Source organism: Protopterus annectens, chromosome 8.part1 (genome assembly GCF_019279795.1).
Source record: "Protopterus annectens isolate FY-2018-M chromosome 8.part1, PAN1.0, whole genome shotgun sequence".
Classification (NCBI taxonomy): Eukaryota; Metazoa; Chordata; order Ceratodontiformes; family Protopteridae; genus Protopterus; species Protopterus annectens.
The window spans coordinates 82,957,204-82,982,994 of NC_056742.1; the positions used below are offsets into that span (position 1 = coordinate 82,957,204).

The 25,791-nt window shown below is 41.6% G+C and overlaps 1 protein-coding gene across 3 annotated transcripts in view; it reads right to left on the reverse strand.

The window, feature by feature from the left end:
- Positions 1–25,791, reverse strand: part of ACSF3 (acyl-CoA synthetase family member 3) — a 1,464,159-nt gene that overhangs the window by 898,742 nt on the left and 539,626 nt on the right. The window lies entirely within an intron of this gene.

A 25,791-nucleotide genomic window follows, 5' to 3' on the forward strand; every position in this document is an offset into this window, starting at 1 on the left:
ACTTACAGTTCCATCCACTGTCTATAAGGTAACTGGTTGAAAAATGCTATCTAATGTTCATCATTCCCCTTTTTGAATACTATGCAAGATATATATTAGCAGCAAATACCATGATCACACTGCTATGACTTCTGTACTGTAAACTACTTTTGCACATTATCTGATAGTAACTGTACCTGTTTATAATATTAAGTAATTGTGCTGTTTTATGCCAACTGCGCTTTCTAATAATATATGTACTGCCTTTTAATATGGTTAGTATCATATATGTACTACGTCTCTGAGTACTGAGCACCTCTGCCAACATGCCAAAGTTGAAAAGGGTCTTTGGATCAGCCCACTTTCCTAGTTAATAAAGCTCTAAATAAATTAAAAAAAAAAAATCTTTCATTCTTGACTTACAAACTGCTCAACTCTTGAGTATGTCAGTTAACTCCTTAACCAGACTTTCCCAGCTCTGCTTTGAAAAAGAAGTACTTGTGGTTAGTGGATTTATCTTACTGATAAATGCTGCTAGTTACAAAGTTAATAACTGTTGTTCTTCTTTCGGCTTTTCCTGGTTAGGGGTCGCCACAGCAGTACGCCGGTCCGCTAATGATTGGCAGTTGATATTTATGGTGCCGAGGTGCCAGCCCGACACCCAACCTTCAACGAAGGCACGCCCATTCACGCATGTATTTCGAAAGCCTCTCGACCGCGGAGAGGACATGCAGACTCCACACAGAAGGCGCTTCAGCAGAGAATCGAACGAGAGAACCTCTTGCTGTGAGGCAACAATGCACCACCGCTGACAGCTGAAACAAATAATTGTACTAAAACAAAAGAACGGGCAATGATCATTAATTGGGAAAATACAGCTGAAGCAAACAGCAGAAAGAACATCATGGTATTTGCACCAGCGCTGACAGCTGAAACAAATAATTGTACTAAAACAAAAGAACGGACAATGATCATTAATTGGGAAAATACAGCTGAAACAAACAGCAGAAAGCCTGAACACAGGAAGAACTCTTAAAAGTTTATTGCACGGGAGCAACGTTATAAACTGCTAGTGAGTTTCATCCTATAATCAAGCCATGGTTTGATTCCCTCAGCTTCCACGGTTCTCTTAAGAATTTTCTTTTTCTCTCATAGTTCTTGCAATTCACTGTGTTTCTGCACTCATGTGAGAGAAAGAAAGAGTTCTACTCACACTTCCTGCCTAATAGAATACTTGGGTGTGATGGTACTTTTTTTCTGAATTTAAGTCATGGCAGGTGCAGCTAAATGTGTGTTAAATCTCAACTGTTCATACCTGAAGAAGATAAAATTTACCTTCAAAACTTCAGCAGCTATGTATGCAAACATGCATATAATCCACACCCAGAGATATGGCGTCCAGGACACAGATAATTAAAGAAGTTGAAAATGCTTTCCTAAATGACATCAATAGGGTTATAAGCATCCAGCCACATCTGATCATATTCACACTTTATCATAGGGCTTATAGGGCTGTAAGCACTGTGAGATCATGGTTTATACAACACCATGGTCTGCTGTTTTGGGGAGTTTACCTTTTCCCACTGTTGCAGGACCATGGATTAGTAAACTGTGGGTAGGTAGGGGGCTTGCCCAATATGGGGCAAAGCAGGGAAGCTTGCTTACCTCAAAATGGTTATTAAAATTTGTTCCAGTGACTTTAAATCTGTGCTTTTGATCAGTTGTGATTCAGCAGTTTTTCTCAAACAATTCCATCTCAATTATTCATAGATGAAGCATTAAAACAACAGTGAAGTACAATTACAGCAAACATAAAAAGCCTAACCCTATACCATATAAGAACTGAGCTAAAAAGGGTATAGAATGAAATCAGATGAAGAAAGAGTATAGCAGCAAGTGAAGTACTGGGAAAAAAACTCAGGGTGCTGAAGAGTAACACGGCACTGTAGCCAGCTGTTGGAAGTACTGTAAGGTCTTTGGGGAAAGATGCAAGTCTATCAAGTCTGCTCATCGAGTGTAGTTAGCACCCATCAATTACTCCTGACTCATGCCCTCACTAACTTCTTTACTTGTTCCATGACCCTTTAAGAAAACATTACATTCCGTTACCCATTCACACAGTTATTCTCCATGCCTCTATCACACTTTATGTGAAAAAGAACTTAAGTACAAGTTGAAACTATTACTCCTCTCATTATATCTGCTGTCCTCCTTTTCTTTCTGGTCTGTTGCCTAAACTGTACTTCTACAGACTCCTCTTCATGATCCTGCTCCCAGCCCTCCTCCTTGTCTCTAGACAAAATGTGTATTATTTCACCTATGTTTTCTACACAGCTCAGCCCATTCATTTTGTTGTTCACAAATGTCATATCTCACTGCAATTTTTCCATAACTGTATCTTTTTTTTCTTTTTTTAATGTCTCCAAACGTATACAGTTTCTATTATCATTACAAGGATGGTTCACATTGTATGTATGTATACATATTCAACTTCTAAACTTTCTACTTCACAACCAAATCCTATCTCCCACATAACATGGATTTAGACCAGGCCATAGTACTACAACTACCCTTTCACTTTTATCACAACCTAACATCACAATAAGGTGGCTGCATTTTGAGGGGCAGATAGGGAGGCAGAGTATGGGTGAAAACACATGCCAGCTATCTGATATGAATTGTATAGGGGCAGTTCACGTGTCTATATGAACTAGTTAAATTTCATTATTACAGCCCCTATACCTTTTCATTTTATTCACAATTGCGTACCAGAAATGTGCAGAGAAACTAGCTAGTCTGTATTGGTGTGCAAGCTGTGTATGAAAGCAGTAAGTAATCAAATAATCCATTCAAAGCAATTACTGATATGGTTAGTTTGGGGGGAGAGAGGGCATGTATGCATGTCTGAAACCAAAAAGTTGAAATACATTACTGTAGTCATGTTTCATTCACTTTCATCGCAATCAAACATCAGAGACACACTGTACATGAAAGCACAGGGAAAATACATGATTACTGTTGAGTAACACTGGGGGAAGTGTGTGCATCTAACTGCAGCAAGTTCAAATAGGTTACAGTGGTCATTACATTTTTTTCAGCTTTTTCTTCCATGAGATGTCAGACGTGTACAGAACATTGCTATCATTTTCTGTGTACAGGTGATGCCTGAAACAAACGGCAGTTATAGCATAATTTTTGAACGATTTTTCAATAGGGTTTGTTGGGGGGGATCTGTCAAAGAGTAATATGGCCATTATATTTATGATAACTTAAAAGTCAAAAGAGTGTACTCTCTCAAAACGGGCCAATTCCACTGGGAATGTATGTGTATGTGTTGTACTCAAAGTACCTTATTACAATTCTCTGAATTTTTTACTGAAATCTGCATTTGAAGGAGTGTAATATAGTATCTTGTACGCAGCTAACAAGTCCTGCATTTGAGAGGGCTTTTGCTGTCAAACTCTGGTACTATACCCAATCTACCACTACTTGAAAGGATAGATGAAACTAATGGCCAGAACATATGTGCACCAATTCCTTACTAGACCAAATGTTAAAAAAAAATATATATATATATATATATATAGAGAGAGAGAGAGAGAGAGATTATTTCATCAGCCAAGGTAACATTTTCATTAATGCATATAAGGGAAAGTTTAGATTCCATTTACTAACAAATGAAATTGCTGTTATACAAATCATGAATGAGTTGCCTGTGAAATCCTTTGAGTAGAATGGCATTCTCAAGTGTGATTTGTATCATTTGTATCCAATATCTTATTAGAAGTCCTTGAATTTTTTTTTTATTGTAAACTGCCTTAGGGAAAACGACATATGGCCCCTTATATACCACTACATATCCAGCACTTCAGAGGCTTTTGTTGTTCCAGTCTGGTACTATATCTAGTTGGTTTCCATTTGGGGTCTATATGACCACTGCTCACAAGGCCAGTGAAACAAATGCAGAAAATATATGTGATACAAGTCCTCAAGTTCAGGAATAAATACATATATACGTATATCTATATCTATCTATCTATATATATATATATATATATATATATATATATATATATATATATATATATATATTTATATATATATATATATATATTTATATATATATATATATATATTTATATATATTTATATATATATATATATATATATATATATATAGAGAGAGAGAGATTTAAGTCTACTTCGACCCATCAAAAACTCACTTCAATGAATTCCAAATAAACGATTCCAGTTCAGCGAAAGTGCATTTACACAAAAATGCAATTTTCTGAAAAACACATCACCGAATGACAAAACCAAAAGAATAAAAAGAAAAACAAAATACAGCAAACACAATTATGCAGGAGGGTAAGCCTCCCCACACTCCCCGCTACTTACACATACTAACTTTAAGATCGCACGCACTACAGTGGAGAAAAGGGAATAGTCCCTTATCGTCCCTGTACTGCGATCTATAACAACAACTGATATAAACATTAAAGGTTCCCCTCCCATGCACCCCATTACAATGAATGCACCTGCACTACCACAGGATCCCAGAACCAGCAAATGCTCTTCTGTGATGTGTTTTTCATGAAAGTGCATTTTCGTATAAATGTACTTTTGCTGAACTGGACTAGTTTATCTGGAATTCGATGAAGTGAGTTTTCCATGGGTTGAAGTAGACCCATATATATATATATATATATATATATATATATATATATATACATATATCTATATCTGTATATATATATATATATATATATATATATATATATATATATATAGATAGATATACAGACAGATATAGATATACACACATACATACATACTTTTTTTATTTCACCAGACAAGCAACATTTCTATTACTGAATACAGGGTGAGGTCTAGATATTTATTGAAAAGGCATTGTGCTGGTATGCAGATTAGGATTGAAGTGCAGTAAAATTCTTGGGTTTACAACAGCATTTTGAGTGTGCTTTATACTCAACTATCTTATTAGAAATTCTTGAATTTTTTATGGTAAACTGCCTTAGATGAACTGACATATGACCCCCTACATCCATCCATCCCTCCACAACCCCTTTATACCATTTTTGCACATGGGGTCGGGGTGTCACTTCAACAGTGACAATCATCTGTAGGCAAAGTCTACACTGCCAGACCTCCTGCATGCAGCAAATAAAACAATATTTTAGAGGGATTTTGTTGTCACACCCTGGCACTATTGCCAGTTACGACCTCATAGCTGTCTGATCACTGTTTGCAAAGCAAAACCAGCATTCAGAATATATATGTACAAATTCCTCATTAGACCCGAAGCAGACAAACACACAAAAGATACTTGATCAGCCAATACAGCATTTCTGTCACTGCATATACGGGGTAAAACTAACAGACAGAGGTCTATGTTTCATCTGCTGACAAAGCCATTGTGCTGTTATGTAAATAAGAACTAAAGTGCAGTGAAATCCTTAGGGTAGAATGTCATTCCTGACTGTATTGTGTACCCATGAAACTCAAATGGCCAAACATATTTAATTGAAAACTCATTTCATAGAACTATATTAAAAACAATGTTTTTTTGCAGGGTAAGAAGCACCCCTGCACCCTCCACATTCTCACTTACTTATATATCTGGTCATACAAGTGCTGAGAAAAGAAAAATAAAACATCACACAAGGCAAACTGGTGTTGGAAAGCAAACACAGACATCTACAGATCTGGGGGTAATACATGATGCTGACCATCGCGATCTACACATACTCTTTTAGACTCACTTCCCTAATAACTCCTATGATATGAAATGACACCATTGCATACTTTCTATATACTTCTGGACTCTTCTATGAAATGAGTTTTCAGTGAAATGGGTTTGGCCATTTGAATTTCAATGAAATGAAAAGCCAGTGCAATGACAAGGATGTGTACCCATATATCATAACAGAATTCCCTGATTTTTTTTGTTTTTTAATTGTAAACTACTTTAGTGAAACTGAAATACGGCATCTTATATACAGCTATCACAGTGAGAGTTTCAAAGGGTTTTTTTGTCACAGTTTGGAACTTTATTCCATTTCCATCTGGAAATTACTTGAACATAATTTGCAAGACTGGATGAACCTAATATCCAGAATATATGTGTACTAATTCCTCACTAGATCAAATGCAAAACATAATTTTATTTCACTGGCTAAGGCAACATTTCTGTTACTGATAGACTGAAGCCTGCATTCTGTGTACGTGCCTAAGTAGTCTGTTTCGGGAACATCTAGACTAAGATGCAATTAAATCCATATGGTTAGAATGTAATTTCTGTGTGTTTTGTACCCAAGTGTCTTACATTTTTTTTTTACTGTACACTGTCTTAGCAAAACTGATACACAGCCATATATGGTTAGTACATTAAACACTTCAGGAGGCTTTTGCTGACACAGTCTGTCAGTATGCCTAGCTTCCACCTCAGGGCTATCTGACCTCAGGTGAAATGCACAAAGTCCTCATTATACAAGATTTTTTTTTTATTTCACTATCAAAGGCAATATTTCTGTTACTGTATATAGGATGAGGCCTACAGACATGCAAACCAGGACAGAGATGCAGTGAAGTCTTTAGAGACAGAATGGCATTACTGAGTGTGTTTTGTTTTCAGGTATATTATTAGAATTTCTTGATTTTTTTCCTACTGTGAATGGCCTTCAGAGAACTGATATACAGACTCATATATAGCTAGTATATCTAGAATTTCTGAATCTGACACTGTACTTGGTTTCCACCTGGAGAATATCTGACCTTTGTTGAAAAGGTCAAGTAAAACTAATGTCTAGAATATATATGAGGTAACTGCATCAAAAGCTACAAATCCTGTGTACTCCCTAAGAAAATGTAAAATGCCATGACTACAGTGTCATACTTTTGCTCAGTTAAGGTGGTTATCACAAGTGCAACACTGAAGTACAGTGAAAATTCCTGATGGTAGAACAAGAGTCTTGGGTGCATTTTGTTACTGCCCACCTGCGGAGGCCTCCTCAACCTCTTAATTATAAATTCCCCTACTAGACTATACAAAATAAACTTTACATATTATTTCTTCAGTGACCATTACCCCAGCACTGTAATAATGGCATTCAAATCCCCTAAACCACTTTACTGGGCAGCTCAAAAAAAAATCCTTTCCCTGAATCCAAATATGATATTCTCCTTTGTGAACTTCACAAACTTAACCAGACATCTTTTTATTAAGAAAATGGCCCCAATAACCCCTGTTCATCTTTATCACTAAAATATATCAAGCCCACAATAAATGTTCTCACTTAAATCCATGAGATTTAGAGAAAATAACTTCCCTAGGATAATCCCATCCATCAGGTGGGCATTCAAACTCTAGGATTCCTCCTAGAAAACATGGAATCAATTATCCCAACAAATTGACTACCTTCAATGCTTATTTATATGAAATATTTACAAACTGTTTGTCAAGGAAGCCAGCTCTAATTATCCTAAAAACAAACTGCTATTAATGTCATCCAATCATTCTGCTAAATGTTAAAGAAGTAAAAAACAGAGATCCATAATGAGCTTTCCTAGTACATAGTAAGACAGAAAGTAGCTGCTTACAACAATTCAAAGATTACATCTCAAACATCAACACTAACTTAGTAAACTGTGCAACCAAAAATACCCACAAACCACGATCCCCTCAACAACCACACAAACTCTACTTTTAGACCACTGCTAAAAAACAGTGAAGAAGTTGATAGAAATAAAATTGAGAACAAGACCTAATCCTAATTTGCTATACCTATATTTCTAAAAACATTTACCTGAAGAAATTTTGAAAACCTTTAAACAAATCCTCAGCTTTTCACTAACCATATGAATTGTTCCTTAACAAATAAACATGCTTTTATCTTTTTACTACATAAGTTACATTCCCCTTCTGGTGCTCAGGACTACTTCCTTATCCTGCTCTCCCTAATCACTAACATTTTTGAAAAGATGTTCCATAAATATATCAAGGAATACATCAGAAATATGGCATAATCACAGACCTAAAGCATGGATTCTAGGACAGTAAAAATACCATTGCTTCAGTTTGTACTGTTACTTACAACATACATGCAAACACAGAGGCCAGTCATCTCACAGGGGACACATTCTACAACCTAAAAAAGATCTTTTGAGACTACTGATCACCCATCCTTACTAGACAACTTCACAAACTTGACCTTCAGTGTTAAATGCCCTCAACTGGACATTCAAACTAGCTTCATATCTACTTATTCTTTATATTAAATGGTGATCAAATCTCTATGACTTGTTTACTCATTTAGGTGCCCTCAAAGGCCTGTGTTTGGTTCTACATCCTTCTCTGTTCTTTTTTATTAACAATGTTACTTCCTCAGTTTATTTCAGCTCATTAATTCTTTACACTGATGATATTATTCTTCACCATTCAACCCCTACCCAAAAAGCAGTAGATGATGGACTAAAAAAAAAACATTAGTTCAGTAGGCAAATATTTTATTAATAACACATTTCTGTTAAAACACTACCAAAGCTGCAGTGATGCTACCTGGTACCCCCTAATGCTTACAGATAACAAATCAATCAACATAACAGACTTCAACAAAAATAAAACTAGCCAACTGCAATCATGTCAGTATGTAGGTCTCCACCTTGTCCACTTTTTTTTAAACTTTGTCAACATACTGAAAATATAACAGGAAAAAGTCAATCAGCAGCTAAAATAAATTAGCACTTGCTTTAAAACCTGCTGGAAAGCACTAGGAAGTCTTAAACTGATACAAGCACTCAACTCTCCTTGTTAATAAGTAGAAATTAATCGTAGGCACTAAACAGCCTATAACTGCAAAGTACATTGCTATGGTAAGGGAAAACAGCTCTTGTACTTTACAAAAAAAAAAGCACCAAACCAGGCATGTCAAAGGGTCAGCTTCCGGTGATTTCTCCTATCCACCTGGTGAATCCGGGCATACTGAGGCAATGCAGCAATTGCCTCATGTACACAGACAACCCCCTGCTCCTACCACCCAACACTACAACCTGCAAGAGATGCACTTACATAGACAAACTGGAAGCAAAGCTCTCCACCCAAGATTGTGCTAGACAGTCAAGAGGAGAAGGTTAACACATGCACTACACCTCAAGCAACACATAGCCCTTCTAAACCCACATCACCAACACCCACGCATAGCAACACTAAACCCACATATGTGGAGGCTCTTAACAGTAACCTGCACAAGCAACAAGGACCTCTGAAGCTGCAATGCAAACAAACACCAATCACAACCAAAGTGCACATAGCTCACAACACCAGTGTGCGACCCAACAACAGCCCTCAAGGCAAGACAACTTACCCAACACTTTAGTCATAGGTGACTCTATAGACTCTATAGTCAGGTACACTGATGTCCCACTCACCAGGCTGAACAAGGAGAAAATTACAGTCAGCTGCCTGTCGGGTGCCAGGATCCGCCACATAACACATGCACTCAAGTCACTCCACAAGTACAAATATGACTCTGTCATTGTCCATGTTGGAGTGAATGACTTGAGACGTACTTCCTTGGACTACATGAAGAGAGACATGGAAGAGCTCTCGGATCATGTGGCCCAGGCAGGTATGACCCTAGCCCTGTGCAGCATCCCGCCTTCACACAGGATGATACCACAGTATAAGGAGAAAAATATTGACTTCAACAATTGGCTAAGCTTCTGGTGTTATTCAAATGGGATCCAGTATCTGTCTGCCTGGGACGACATGATCGACAGGCCACAATGCTTTGCCAGAGAAGGTCTGCACCTGTCGCCCCTGGGATTCAGGTTACTGGCCAAGGCTCTTGCCACTCCTATAGTACCTTTTTAGGAAAAGTTCAAAGGATAAAACCACCACCGTAACAGGTACAAGCATGCAAAATCTGAAAGTAATGCTACTCAATGCTAGAAGTCTAAACCTCAAAATGCACTTTCTTGAGACACTCCTAAAAATGGAGAACATTGATATCTCTGCAGTAACTGAGACCTGGTTCAAAGCTCCAGAGAGCACCCCTGCAATACCAGGCTACAACTCTTACCATCCTTTTCGGCCACCAAACCAGGACCGAAACACTAAAGGTGGAGGAGTGTCCATATTCACCAAGGATAATCACAACACCAGGCTAGTTGCCCAACACAATGCGTTTGAAATTCTCCAGGTGCAACTAACACTAGCTAAGACTGCAATCCAAATTGTAGCTTGCTACAGATCCCCCACCATGCCCCAAGATTCTCACTACACATTTCTAAACATACTGGAAAAATATTAAGATACAACCAAACACCTTAATACTGGGTGATTTCAACTACCATATCATTAACTGGGAAAACTACTCGTGTACCAACACCTTTGCCCAACGGTTCTTGGAATTCATAAATTCCAATGCCCTGGATCAGCTAATCCTTAATCCCACCAGGGGCTCCAATATCCTAGACTTGGTCATTACCAACATGGGAAATCAATGCTCCACAACTATGGTCACCCCCTCATTGGTCAGGTCTGACCATAAGCTAATCACCCTTGACATCCACATCCCACCCTCACCCCCCCAATAAGGAAACCTCCGTAAAAAACTTCTCCAAAGCCAACTTAATGCTACTCAAGTCAGAAGTGACAAACTTCATGACACCCATGCAGACAGGAACTGAAAGTTCGACTGCTGAATCCTACACTAAGGCACTGGATGAGCACATCCACTAGTGCATGAATCGTGCCATCCCCAATAGAACCAAGATACGCTCCTCCAAAAAAGGAAGCCAATCTGGTGGTCCCTTGCCATAAACAAACTTTACAACAAAAGGAAGAAACTGTTGCAGAAAAGAGAAAAATCCCAGGATGCAAAAAACTCCCTTACCAGCTTCAGTAAGAAGCTGAGATCCCTCATAAAATCCTCCAAAGCTAGTTACGAAAATAAAACTGCCAAAGATTCCAATGACAACCACAAGGCATTCTATAGCTATGTCAATAATCTAAATGGCAATGCTCAGATCTGCTCTGAGCTACAACAGAATGGCATTAAATATACTGATCCCAAGGATATTGCATATATTCTGGCAGATCGATTCAGTGCAAACCTCACTCCCCTCTCACCCCCTAAAGGGCCCATCTCAATACTGAAAGATTGCCAAATTCCAGTAATAATGGCCACACAGGTAAAAAAATGCACTCTCCAAAGCTAAGAATACAGCATCCATGGGACCACACGACATCCCAGGCTGTGTACTACATGAACTACAAAATGAACTGTCACCTCACCTAAGTGTCATGTTTAATCATAGCCTCTCCTCAGGCTTCATGCCCACTGAGTGGCGCAAAGCTACAGTTATCCCACTTAACAAGGGGGATCCACCTTGGATCCCGGGAACTACCGCCCCATCAGTCTGACAAGCCATGGAACGTATTATCATGGAACTTATAAACAAAGACAATGGCAACCTTCAAACACTGGACCCCACGCAGTTTGGGTTCGTGATGGGCCGATCTGGTCCCCTGAACCTGACTGACTTCTTCAAATCTGTGGACAAGGGTAAGGTGGTCCACACAGCCTATCTGGACCTCACCAATGCCTTTGACACCATCCCCCACTCTGGAATCACAGATAAACTTACTAAGCAGGGCATTAATTCCTACATCACTCGATGGGTTGCCAACTGGCTTACTGACAGAACCCACACTGTAAAAGTAGCCAACTCCAAATCCAGCTCCAGAGAAGTGACAACTGGAGTACCTCAGGGTTCAGTCCTGGGACCGCTCTTGTTTGGCATCTACTTCTCAGAAGTACAGGCCAACACTAAGGGACTCTGGCTAACAAAGTTCGCAGATGACTAAACTGGGAGCCATTATTGAATCTCCAAATGATGTGGATATTCTACAAAAGGGCCTTACAGAAACAGATGCTTGGTGCCAGAGCCATGGGCACAAGCTCAATACCAAGAAATGTATAGTTATCCCCTTTGGGAAAAAAACATGCACCTGTGAATTACCACATAGGTGGCAGTACACCAAACACCGAAAATGTGATAAGAGACTTAGGGACACAGGTGGACAGTGGTCTCACCTTCGATAACCACATCGCCACAACAGTCAGGAAATCCTTCTATGTGGTACACCTCATCACTAAGGGCTTTTCATCCAGAAAAAGGAGGTCATTGTCCCACTGTGCTCATCCCTCATTAGACCCCATTATAGAATGCAAAGTCCTGTTTGGTATGTACCTCTCAAGACATCTGCAACAACTGGAAAGGCCGCAGAAATACCTCATTAAAAGAATCACAGGCCTAAAGCAGATGCCCTATGCTGACCATCTAAAAAAACTCCACCTATACTCTGTCACATATCGTCTACTCAGAGGCAATCTCTGCTTAACATACAAGGCCATGTCAAACCCAGAGCTCTTGGACATGCTACATTTAAAGAAATCCCAATCCCTCAGAGACACACGCTCCAGGGATCTAAACCTTGTCATCACAATGAATAAAACATGCTGGAGGGATAGGTTCCTGACCCAGAGACTCCCCAGACTCTAGAACAGACTGCCCATACATGTCAAGCCGAGCGCCTCTTTGGCGCTCTTCAAAAGGAACCTCGATGATTGTATGGGAGATAGGAAATTCACCCCAGGGATTATGTCAGTCGCCGTGCTAGACATGGGCCCAGGGGGCCCACAGGTCCAAGTAAATACTGTGGGAAGAAATAGCCAGGGAATTGTTATGGCTAAGCTTGCATAAGCCCTAGGGCCGATAGCCTAGTACTACCTATGAACCTATATAGAAATACTACCAACCTGTGATCGAGAAGATGCTTTCTCTGAATTGGAGATTTGTTTGAAAGATGGGGATACAATAAGGATATTAATAATAAGGCAAGGAGCAGCACTTTAGAAGTAGATGATGGAGAATTCAGGGACAGCTATTCAAAATGGGAAGGAAGAGACATAATAATCACTAGAGGTGATAGCTGCATTAAAGCATATTGTGTATTTAAATACACAACATTCATGGAAGTATTTAAAATAACTGCTCTGTCGAAATGGAAAATTCTGCACACTGATACTTATTTAGCTAGTATGTTACCTAGGGTGCCTAGTTTTTCTCATAAAAGACTACTAAATGTAAAGAGTTGTTATCTTATAAAGTGCAACCTGTGAAATGTTTATTTGATTTATGAGGTATGCACCATTGTGGGAAATGTAATACATGCAAAGTAGTGTTTACCACAGAGAAGGTTAAAATTAAAGGTAGATTGTTTAAATTGAGACAGTATTTTAACGGTCAAGAGTTCTATGGGGGAAATATGGTATTATCTGTTTGTGTATAAATTCCATATGGTACATTAGTCAGACCAGAAGGAGAGAGAAGTTTGGGATACAGCAACATATTACAGATATTAGAAGCGATTATCCAAGAAGTGGTGTATGTAGCTCAACATAAAGAAATACATTGGGAGGGGGAGTGATTCAGTTAAATATTTAGTATTAATAAGCAAAAGTAGTAGTTGAGGTGGTGACAAATATTCCCAGTTCAATAAATGAAAACAAGTTTTATTTTCAAGTTTAATACAATGTTTCGAATAAGGGGGATAGCAATGTAGTTGATTGGTCTTGTTTGACTGAATGGCTTGTTATACGTTAAGCTGTTCCCAAAATTCCTCAGTTTGATTAACTGGAATGTTAATTGTTCTTGAAAGACTTAGTTAACTGACTGAATAATAAAAAAAGTTTTAAAAAGTGTAAATGAATATAAATCATACACTGATGCTGGTGAAATGTAGACATTTGTCAAGACGAAGTGCTGCAGGAAATAAAAAAAAGAAGTTATTTATTCACCATAATGTTCCATCTGTGTTGTCCATTTTCATTTTTCCTCAACTTGTGGGTTCAAATCCAATCCCTCAGATCTGACACACCCATTGCAAAAGCTTGTGGCTACCAGAAAACTCTCAAGCTACTCCCTTACCCACAAAGCACCAACCTCAAGTACCTCAGATCTTGTTGGCTAATATCAGCAGAAACAAGTACTGAATTACAGAGAGAGGAGACTATATCTGGAGCTATGTTACAAGGAAGTGGCGTAATCAGAAAACACTCACTCTTCAAGGAGGTTACAGGTCAGTGGGTTGGTGGGAGGGGAGCAGAGGAAGAATGAAAATGGACAACACACATAGAAAGTTATGGTGAGTACACAACTTCTTTATCTGATGTTGTCAATTTTCATTCTGTCCTCAGCTTATGGGACAGAGTCCCCATCTACCTAAATCCCCGGGTGGACTTAAGGAAGGATATTCCTGAGCACCACTGAACCAAGTGATGCTCTAACCCTAGAGACCATATCCAGTTTGTAATGAGTAACAAATGTGTGCAGAATAGTCCAAGTTGCAGCTGCACAACTGTCATCAATGGACTCTCTAGATTGGAAGACTGATGAAGTAGCAATGGGTCTAATGGAATGAGCTCATAATGGTTTCGATAAAGTAATGACCAACTTGTTGCAAATATAAGAAATACAATCTGTACACCATATGGATAGCGTAATTTTTGCAACAGGCTTTCCTAGCTTCATTTCAGAAAAGGAGACAAATAACTTGGTCACTTTTCCAGACATTTTCTGTATTGTGCAGGTAGAAATGTAACTGCCTGTGGATATCCAATAAATGCAACGTGTATTCACCTATGTTAGAAAATCTGGGGAAGAATACCACCAAATTGATAAATTGATTGATATTAGCCTCCAAAACCACTTTAGGCAGAAAGTAAGCGTTAGTTCTTGAAGTAACTCTGTCTTTGTGAAAGATCAAATAAGGCAGTTTCGGAAACAAGGCCTGAATCTCTGAAATTCTACTGGCAGAAGTAATGGCTACTAGAAAAACTGTTTTTCAAGAGAGATACCTCAGGTCACATTTAGCTGCTGGTTCAAAGGGGGGGGGGGTTGAGTAAGTTGCTGCAGAACCATATTAAGATCCCATGGGGAAGTAGGGTCTCTAAAAGGAGGCCTCAGAATAAGAGTACTTCGGAAAAAGGTTTTGCATAGTCTGTGGGAGGCAACAGAAACACCTTCAAATCCTATGTGAAAATTTGAGATCGCTACTAGCTGGACCTTCACTATGGATGAGCTCAATCTTTAAAAAGTATAGCTATGAATTTAAGGATACTAAGCAAAGGGGCTGAAAAGGGATAAACTTTATTTTTGTGGATCAATAAGCAAATTTTCTCCATTTACTGAAGTAAACTTTACGTCTTGATGGTTTATGTGAAAATAAAAGTTTCAGATGGACTGGAGAGGACAGCATAGGTTGCCTAGCTATAATGGAATTGGAGAAGCCAGTCAATCAGCCTGAGGTTCAGTATTTCTGGATGAATCATTCTTGTTGGATGAGACAGGAGGTCTGAAGTAGGATCCAGAATCCAAGGTTGGTGGAATAGATGAGGCCAAAGGAAAGGAAACCAAATCTGTTGAGGCCAAAAAGGTGCAATGAGGATAGCTTTGCTCTTCAACATGGCCGCTTTCTGCAGAAACTTGGAAATTAAAGGGACTGGTGGGTAGGCATAAAGAAGGTTGGGGGGGGGGTCAGTCGTTAAGTAGACCATCCCTTGGTGACTCTCCCTGTGAGGAGATCAGGGCAAAGTAGCTGCTGCACTTGTTGTTTACAGGAGAATTGAAAAGATTGCAGTAAGGCTGGCCACACTGATGAAAAATCGTATCTGCCACATTTTTGTTGAGATACCATTTGTGAGGTAGAAGAAAGCACCTCAGCTTGTCTGCTACCAGACTGGACTTCCCTGCAATGTGCACTGCAATGAGAAAGTGATTGGATGAGATCATCCATTGCCACACTCTTGAGTGCTTCTCAACACATGTGGAGAGAAGGGTCCCTCCTTGCTTGTTGATGTACCAAGCTACTGACAAGTTGTCCATCTAAATTACAATCAGCCTAGAGGAGAGAGCTTCTTGAAAGGCCTGAAACACTAAAAGTACCACTTTCATCTCTAGGATATTGATATACACGTCTTCAGAGGACCAAGTGCCTTGGACTGTCTTCCCCAGGTAATTTTCCCCCAACTCTAACTGGGAAGCATCTGTGGTCACTATGGCTTTGGGCTGAGGGGAATTAACAGATGGCCTTGCAGAACCTGTTCTGACTGAATCCATCACTTGAGATCTCTCTCTTGCAAATCTGAGTAATACATATCAGGGTTGACATAGGTTGATAATGTATTAACCACTGCATAGCTATCATCCATCGTAGAATTTTCATATAAAACCTGGTTAATGGTACTAGAGCTATTGGTGCCACAGATTACTTTTCTGGCCTGTGCTCTTGATGTTTGAATTCTTAGAGGAGGCATTGAAGCTATCATTAACTTTGTGTTGAACAATGCTCCTATAAACTACAACTTTTGAGTAGTTTCCAAATGAGATTTTTTGTAGTTTATGGTTATCCCAGAAAGGAACACGTCTGAAGAACCTGACTTCTTGCCTCTATTACTTGATGCCTGGTTGGGGCAGTAATGGGCCAGTCATCTAAATATGGAAACACCCAGATTCCTTGCAGTCTCAAATGAGCTGCTACTACTGCCATGTATTTGGTGAACAACATGGGGGATGTGGTGAGACCAAAGGGCAGAACAATGAATTGGTAATGACAGCCTCCCAGCCAGAAGCATAAATACCTTCTGGACCATGTGTTCATCTTTATGTGATAGTACACTTCCTGAAGGTCAATCAAGCACATTCAGTCATCCTTGCCCAGAAATGGGAGAATGGATTGAACCATAACCATCCGAAACCTGGTGCATCAAACTGATTTTTAAAGTTGCTGAGATCCAAGACTGGTCTCCAGTCCCTTGTTTATGTTGGCACTAAAAAGAATCTTGAGTAAGTTCTGGACTCTATCTGGTCTGGTGAGACTTTCTGGATGAATCTTTTTTCTAGCAGCTTTTGTATTTGAAGTGCTGCTCATTCCCTCTGACTGGGTGGAACATTGGGGATTTTTCTTCAGATTGGAGAAGAAAGGGAAAAGGGTATTATATAAGCTCTGGAAATGATCCTCTTCACCCATGTATCTGTTGTTATCTCTAGCCAGGCTCTCTGTGCAGGGATAATTGACCCACAATTGCCTCCAGAGGGAGACAATTGGGCGTCCATTCAAGAGCGTTGGAAGGGTCTGTAGAAAAAGGAATCTCTGGACCCTTGGTTTTGCAGGCCACCTCTGCCGCAAGGGCAGCATCTACCACTGGAGTTCCACCATCTACCCCTGGGGGAACCTCCTCCACATGCACCCTGGAAAGCACCCTGGGACTTTTTGAACCATATTTTTCCAGTACTTCATTGATTCATGCAGAAGGATCTTTGAGACGTGGAAAAATGTATGCCCACAGCAGATGGGATTTTTCCATCCTTTTCACACCTGGATAAAGTGTCCTTAACTTTGGGGCTAAACAAAGAAATTCCATCAAAGGGGGCATTGACAAAAAAAGATTTGAAGGGCTCTGCAAAATCACATAAGCAGATCTAGGTGTGCCTCCTTATGGAAATGCCATAACCTACTGCCCTTGAGGCTCCTTCGGCAGCATGCGAAATTAACCTCATGTAAAAATGGAAACTGATAGTAGGGTAGAAAACTGAAAAGTAACAGACACCTGGACCTCATCAGAAATGGATACTGAAAGAGCATCTGAGAGTTCCTTAACTAGGTCTCTCTGTAACCCGGTAAAATCGGCCAAATATTTTCAGAGACCTTAAGGCAAAAGTCATTGAGGCATAGACACGCTTCGCAAACCTATCCATCATCCAAGACTCCTTGTTCAGAGGATGGACAGAGGAACTCTCTTCAGATAGTTCATTTTTGTAGCCACCATGACCATAGCATCAACAGGCACCCCTTTTGTCCAAAACCATCTGTCGTCTGATGCTGTTAAAATTTTGTCTGGTTTCCAGGGGATTGGTTCAATGGTGTCCAGGGTGTTCTATGCCTGCTGAGAGATCAAATCTATCTATCAAGTCTATTTCCTCGAGGCTAGTACTGAATGCCTCCAGGAAATAGACATCTTCAGGAGGTGACAGTGGGGACCCTTCACCTTCATCAAAGTCTATATCTTCTGTGACTGATTCTTCACGGCAGTCTAAGTGTTTCTTTTTGCACATTCTCTTCTTAAGGACCTCCTCAGTGGGAGGCTCTGGGGAAGTATCAGAAGAGGTGGGAATGCCCTGTTTGGAAGACTGGAGTTTCGGTATCGGCTATCCCTGTACAGAGGATAGATGAGCCTCTAAATGAAGAGATAGCAAGCCTGTAGACTCAGGATCTGAGGGAAAGGAAACTGTCTTTGCCAAAGATGCAGAAAAAGCTCTCTCCATGACCTCAAAGGCAGATCCTCCCACAGAGGAACAGGACCCCTGGTTTGCAGGGGCAAGCCTATGGACCTAAGTCCCTCCCTGCTCTGAGGAGAATTCCTCCAAGGCTGAAGACAGACCCAAACTAACCTGGGCTGAGGCCCAAAACTGTAGAGATTGCTCCAAGAACTTTGGCGTTGACTGTGACACCCCAGACCTGACAGAGCAGCTCTGGCTCCTAGAGCTTTCTGGATCTGATGTAACTGAAAAGCTCAGAACAAGATTTGGATCTGAGAATAAAGATATTCTTGGATCCAATGTAGTCAGACCCAGATGACTTAGATCTATGATCTCCAAGATCAAGGATGGAGTCAGAGGAGGAACTTGCATAGGGGGAGTAGTGGAAGGTTTAATCTCCTGACACAAAGTGGTAGGAGCTGATGGGCCACTTGACATGCTCTACACCAAGAGTATCCTTCTCACTATCCTCTCCATATCTTCTTCTGTAAGGTTCCTGGAAGAGCAAGTGGACACAATGGAATGAGACCTAGGTCTCTCCATAAAGGGAGAAGGAATCCTGGATGAAACAGGGTTCACTTTGGGTTTCTGGTCCTTTTTAGGGGCATAAAATGAACCGTGGGATCCAACGTTTTAGGTGTCGGATCCGAAGAAGTCTGAGCCGATAAGTGCCTAGGCCTCTTAAGCTTTGGATCTGATTGTGAAGTCAGATCTGATAGCTATTTGGTCAGTTGTCTTGGAAACGAGTGGGAAGTCATATCTGATAATTTTGTAACTTTCTTTTTAGGATCCCATGAGTCAGTCAGATCCAATAAAGGTCTTTTCTTTGATTTCTTATTAATTTAGTAGAAGCTTTCGAAGTATTGGGAGAAATAGCCTTTTTTGTTTTCTCAGGGGAAGCTCCAGATAAGGCCTCTTAAAAGAGGAAGGAAGTAACCCTTTGAGAATTAATTTATTCTTTCACTCCACTACAGCTCTATGGTTGAAGGAGTGGCAAATGAAGCAGTATTCTTGTATGTGGTGGTCCTAAACAATAAATGCATAAAGAATGTGTCTGAAAGTGGTATTTTGTGATCACATTTAGTACATTTTTGAAACCAGTCAGTTTTTCTGCCATATTGATACTAAATATATATATATATATATATATATATATATATATATATATATATATATATATATATATATATAAAACATATGTATAAATTTATATACATATAAAAAAGTGTGTTGTAGATCTTTATTCATTCATTAGTGTTAGGACTTTGGTTCCGTCCTCGGAACCGACACGGCCGTTACCAAACTCGTGCCAGCCAAATAACTGTCAGCTAAGATCTACTCACAGTGCCCCTCTCGTAGTCTCTTCAGATCGAGTTTGCCCACCATTATAGTACAGAAGTAATAAAAGTGATAGTAGGAGGCTCTGTCTGAGCAAATACCTTAACTCATAAGGAAATCCTAAAGTCCAGACAGGGGAAAGGAGGGCGGGAAGGAATAAATGAATAAAGATCTACAACACAGATGGAACATTATGGTAGGACATAACTTATTAAATCATTATTCATTCCTTACTGTTAGGACCAAGTCCCTAGCTACTTGAATCCTGGGTGGCCCTAAGGAAGGACATTCCGGAGCATCATAGAACTAAAGGATGCTCGTCCCCCGGAGGCCAAATCCAATTTGTAATGAGTGATAAAGGTATGAGGTCTTGCCCAAGTGGCTGCTGCGCAGATATCATCCATAGAAGCTCTGGAATGAAAAGCCACAGAAGTAGCCATCGATCTAGTAGAGTGAGCCTTTATTTTGGAAGGTAAGAACACTTTGTTCTGATGGTAGATAAATGTAATGGCATTTCTGAGCCAGAAGATAAAGTCATCTTGGAAACAGGCTTACCCAATCTGGGTCCTGAAAAGACCACAAACAACTGATCCATTTTTCTGAAAGATTTAGTTTTGTCCAAGTAGAAATGAAGTTGCCTATGAACATCAAGGGTATGCAGAAGGTATTCTCCTCTATTTGAATGGTGAGGAAAGAGAACCGGTAGGTCAACAAATTGATTAATGGAGAACCCAGAAAAGACCTTTGGCAAAAAGGAAGGGCCAGTACGTAGGGACACTCTTTCCCTATGAAAAATCAAGTAAGGTCTCTTGACACTCAAGGCCTTCAACTCAGATACTCTCCTTGCTGAGGTAAGGGCTACTAGTCTTCCAAAACAAAAATTTTATATCACAGGAGTTAGAGGGCTCAAAGGGAGGACTTGTTAACGACTGGAACACCAAAGACAAGTCCCATGGCTCTATAAGAGGCTTGACTGGAGGTTTAATATGTAATACTCCTTTCATGAAGGTTTTGCACAGTCTGTGTGACATAACAGAAGAATAGTCAATTCCATTGTGAAAAATTGCAATAGCTGCTAAATGCACTGTAACTGTCGATGCTGAAGCTCCTGCATGTAATAGGGTAGACAGGTATTGTAGGATCTTCTGAATAGGCATGGAAAAGGGGTTTATGCTATGTTATTTGGCCCATCGAGAGAACCTAGTCCACTTACTAGAATAAATTTTCCTGGTGGAAGGTTTGTGTGAAGCCAGAAGAATCTCGCGAACAGGGGATGAAATATCAGGTAGCCTGGCAATCACTGGAAGTGGAGAAACCAAGCTGTAAGCTTGAGACTGTGGAGATTTGAGTGAATCAGTCCCGGAGGATGAGACAGCAGACCTTGGGACTGATCCAAGATCCACAGGCTGTGAATCAGATGAGGCCATAGAAAAAGAATCCAGACTTGACGGGGCAAATAAGGAGCAATGAGAATCACTCTGCTTCTCAACCTTTGAGCTTTCTGGAGGAATTTCGGGATGAGGGGAAAGGCATACAGCAGACCCAGGGGCCAATCGTGCATCAGAGCATCCCTCAGTGACTCCTCCTGAGGGGGGAACCAGGGTAAAATAGCTTCTGCATTTGTTGTTTAGGGGAGAAGCAAACAGGTCGCAGTAAGGCCTGCCCCAATGGTGGAAGATCTGATCCACTATTATAGGACTGAGGGACCACTCGTGAGGCATGAAAATATTTTCATTCAGACTGTCTGCAATAAGACTGGAACTCTCGGGAATGTGCATTGCTATGAGAAAGCGGTTGGAAGCCATCACCCAGTGCCAAATTCTCATGGCCTCCCGACACAGGGGATAAGACTTGGTTCCGCCTTGTTTGTTGATGTACCAGATGACTAACATGTTGTCCGACTGAATTGCAATGGTCCCGAAGGAAGGGATGTGTGGAACGCTTGCAACGCTAGGAGAACTGCCCTCAATTCCAGGACATTTATGTGCAAATTGGCCTCCATGGGGGGCCAGGTGCCTTGGACTGTCTTTCCCTGGAAATGCCCCCCCCTCCCACACCCTAACAGGGAAAGCAGAATGGTCGACACCAAAGATTTGATTCTGGCTTCATCCACCAAAGTATTTCTTTCTTGCAAAGGTTTGTAAGGCGTATCATGTGGTCGAGTGGGTGGGTTAAGATTGACCATTGTGATGAAAGGAGCCACTGTACTAGTTTCATATACAACCTCGCCAGTGGTACTAAGGTAATGGTTGCTGCCATAGATCCCAATAGCTGTAGTAAAAGGCGTGCTGGTACAAATGTCTGTGAAAGGAGGACTTGAAGAATCTGGCTTCTTATTTTTGAAAGCCTGTGAAGAGGAAGGGAAGCTTGACAGACGACGTGTCGAAAATCACTCCAATGAATTCCAGTGTTCTTGTTGGAGACACTTGTGATTTGTCCATGTTGATTGCGATACCTAGGCGAAGAGCAAGGCCTTGAGTGTAAGAGAGACTCAGAATGACAAGATTCCTGGTCGTGGCAGTAAGGAGCCAATTGTCTAAATATGGAAACACCTGGAATCCTTGAAGAAGGAGATGAGCTACTACGACTGCCATACATTTGGTGAACTCTCTGGGGGCTGTCGAGAGACCAAAAAGCAGTACGCTGAACTAATAATGCTTGGCTCCCAACCGGAAGCAGAGAAATTTCCAGGAGTATTTGCCCATCTTTATGTGGTAATACAAGTCCTGGAGGCCTACAGAGCACATTCAGTTGTCCTTCCCCAGAAAGAGGAGAATGGACTGTACCATGACCATCCGGAATTTTTGAGGTTTTAAGAATTTGTTTAGTAAGTGGAGATCCAGGATTGGTCTCCAGTCCCTGTTTTTTTGGCACTAAAAAGAACCTCAAGTAAAGCCCAGAACTTCTCTGGTCTGGTGGGACTGGCTGGATGACTCTTTTTTCTTAGCAGCTTTTTGATTTTTAAGGCTGCAGCATCCCTCTGACTGGGTGGGGCATCAGGAATTCGTTTTACGGGTCTGGGGGTAAGATCAAATGGGATATGATAGCCTCTGGATTTTATTCTCTGCACCCATGCATCTGTTGTTATGGGTTGTCAGGCCTGTAGGTGCAGGGAAAATCGACCCCCGACTGCTTCCCTAGGAAAGCAATTGGGCCGCTGTTCAGGAGCGGAAGGGTCGGCCGGAGAAGGAATCTCTAGCACCCTGGTTGCGCAGACCCCCTCTGGCCCAAAAGGGGTTTCTTTCGGATGAGTTGCCCCCTCTGCCCCAGGAGGATTGTTCATCATGTGTGTCACGAAAAGGTCCTTGGGACTTCTTGAACCACAATTTTCCTCCCCTCTGATTCCTAGAGTAGGCTTCTCTGTGTGTGTGGGGGGGGGGGTGGAAAAACGTATGCCCAGAGCATACAAGGTCTTTCCATCCTTCTCACTACGATAGTGTGCCTTTTACTTTTTGCCCAAAAAGGAAAGATTCGTCAACAGGAGCATTGATGAAGGAATATTTAAAGGGGGTCCGCGAAGTCACACAAATGCTTCCAAGCATGTCATCTCATGACGATGCCTGATGTGGCTACTCGAGCTACCCCCTTGGCAGTGTGAGAGATCAAGCGCAAAGAGGAGTTTGAGATGGATTCCAGGGTAGCTAGCTGAGAGGCAACAGTATCACACACCTCCTCTCATAGCCTGAGACTCCCTGTTCGGAGGATGAACAGTGGAACTATCTTCTGCCAGTTCCCTCTTGGTGGCCACCACCATGACCATGGAATCAACTACCAGTTGTTTGGACCAATTGGACTGGTCTTTAGGAGTGGATAAAATTTTATCTGGCCTCCGGGGGACAGGTTCTATGTTGTCCGGAGCCTTCCAGGCACACTGCACAATAAGTTTAATAATCTCATCCACAGGTGGGGTCACCCAAGAAGTAGATGGCAGAGCAGGGAAGGCCTGCAAGAACACTGATTCCTCTGAAAGGTTGGAGGGATTCCAGATTCCCCTCTGCTTGAGGATCTTGAGAATGTCTCCAAAAGAGACATCTTCCAGGGGAGACCATGGGGACCTTCTCCCTCATCGCAATTGGTGTCTCCAGTGATGGATTCCTCAGGGGAATCAAGATGGTTCCTCTTGCAAAGTTTCTTCCAGGGTGGCTCCCCAGTGGGATCTTCTGAGAGGACTCTGGAGAAAGGGTTCCCTTCAAGGGAAGGTCTTGCGGCTCCCATGCTTGGGATCCCAGAGTAGGAGGTTGGGACAGCTGCATGCTAGAGGGGGGGGGGGTTCTGGTGTCAATGCCAATGGTGCCAACTGCGAGCCTGTTGAAGCAAGGACCCTCTCCATCACCTGGAAAGCAGGCACCCCGTCGGAGGGTTGGGAGCCCAGAACCAAGATGGACAACCTCAGAACCAAGGTCACATCCCATCCTGACGAGCCCACCTCCAGGTGAGGAGCTCCAAGAGGACCAGTAGCTGTCAGGAGAGCCATGGTCATAGAAGGCACCACCGAAAATATAGGCGCCATGGTGCCAGCAGCTCAGTCACTGCTCCGAGAATGCACCAGTTCCAAAGAAGCCATTGCACCAAGAGTAATCGGTGCTGACAGGGAAGCCTCCACTGTCAGAGCCAAGACAAGATGCACCGGGATGGCCATCGGTACCGAAGTCTCCGAGACCTGGGAGGAGGCCTAAGGAGGATATACAGGTGGATATGCCAAGAGAGCTGCCACTCCATGAGGGAGGGAATACATAGCCAGGGTGGGTAGCCCTCTAGCTGCCAAAAGCTGGTCCACAACCCTCACTACATCTTGTTCTGAAAGACTCCTGGTGGATCTGAAGGAAGCTGCTTCTGGAGATTCTGGCCTCTCAAGAAATGGGCTAAGTTTTTGTCCCAAAAAGGGGTCATAAGAGGGAGAATACCTAGTTCTGGGAAAGTGCTTGACCTTCGGAACCAATGGTGTCAATATCAGTGAAGACGTATAAGACATCGGCACTGTGGCCAGGGATGGTGCTGATGTAGGTACAGTAGTCAGAGCCTGCGTCAAAAACAAGGTCGGCACCGAGGGGGATGGTGCCGTAGCTGGTACAGTGGTTGAAGTCTGAGTCAAAATTAAAGGCGGCACCGAGGGAGAAGACATGGACCCTGGTGCTGAAGCTGTCTGCGCCAAATGTGCGGGAGAAGCTCAGTGTCGACTCGGTTCTGAGGAGGACAGAGATGTCGGAACTGAGTGACTCCATTTCTCTTTATGTTTTTTCACGTCCTTATGCTTAGGAAGTGGTGAGACCTCCGTCCCAGAAAAAGCCTCCGAGAAGGGCATTTTCAGCATACCCTTAAGAATAAGTTTGTTCTTGTGTTCAGCTAGAGTATGGTTTCTGAAGCTAGAAAGTACAGTTTTGTACCTACCATAAATGTAGATGTTCGAGGATCTACATTGCTGCAGTCATAACCTGTGGGTAGTCCACTGTCCTCGATCGGCCCAAATACCAAAGAGCTGGGCTGGCGTCGGTCATTGTCGCCTGGAGCTGACGTCAGTACGTAGTAGTACTTAAGCGCATGACCGACGCCATATCCTCAGTCTTTCTTGCCCCAGATGTCAGAAGGCCTAAGAATGAAAGAAGGCCAGAGCCAAAATAGTAAACACCCAACCACAAACTATAGAGGGGAAGGAGGGAGGGATAATTGGACTGCAGCAATGTAGATCCTCGAACATCTACATTTATGGTAGGTACAAAACTGTACTATGTTCTTCGTCTCACATTGCTGCAGTCATAACCTGTGGGTAGAATCCCAAAGCAAAGGAAAAGGGAGGCTGGCAAACTAAGTAGCATTAGGAGCTGCTAACATGCCCTGTAAAACTGCAGTGGCAAATCCAGCGCTGGACATGGAATAAAGAGGGAGATGGTAATGCTTAGTAAAAGTGTGTACTGAACTCCAAGTAGCTGCCTCCAAAATATCCTTAGTAGCTACCCCCCTCAAAAAAGCAGCAGATGTGGCAGTAGCCCTAGTAGAATGAGGCCTGATCCCAGCAGGAACATCCTTCCCATGATGAGAATAACAAAAAGCAATACATTGACCAATCCACTT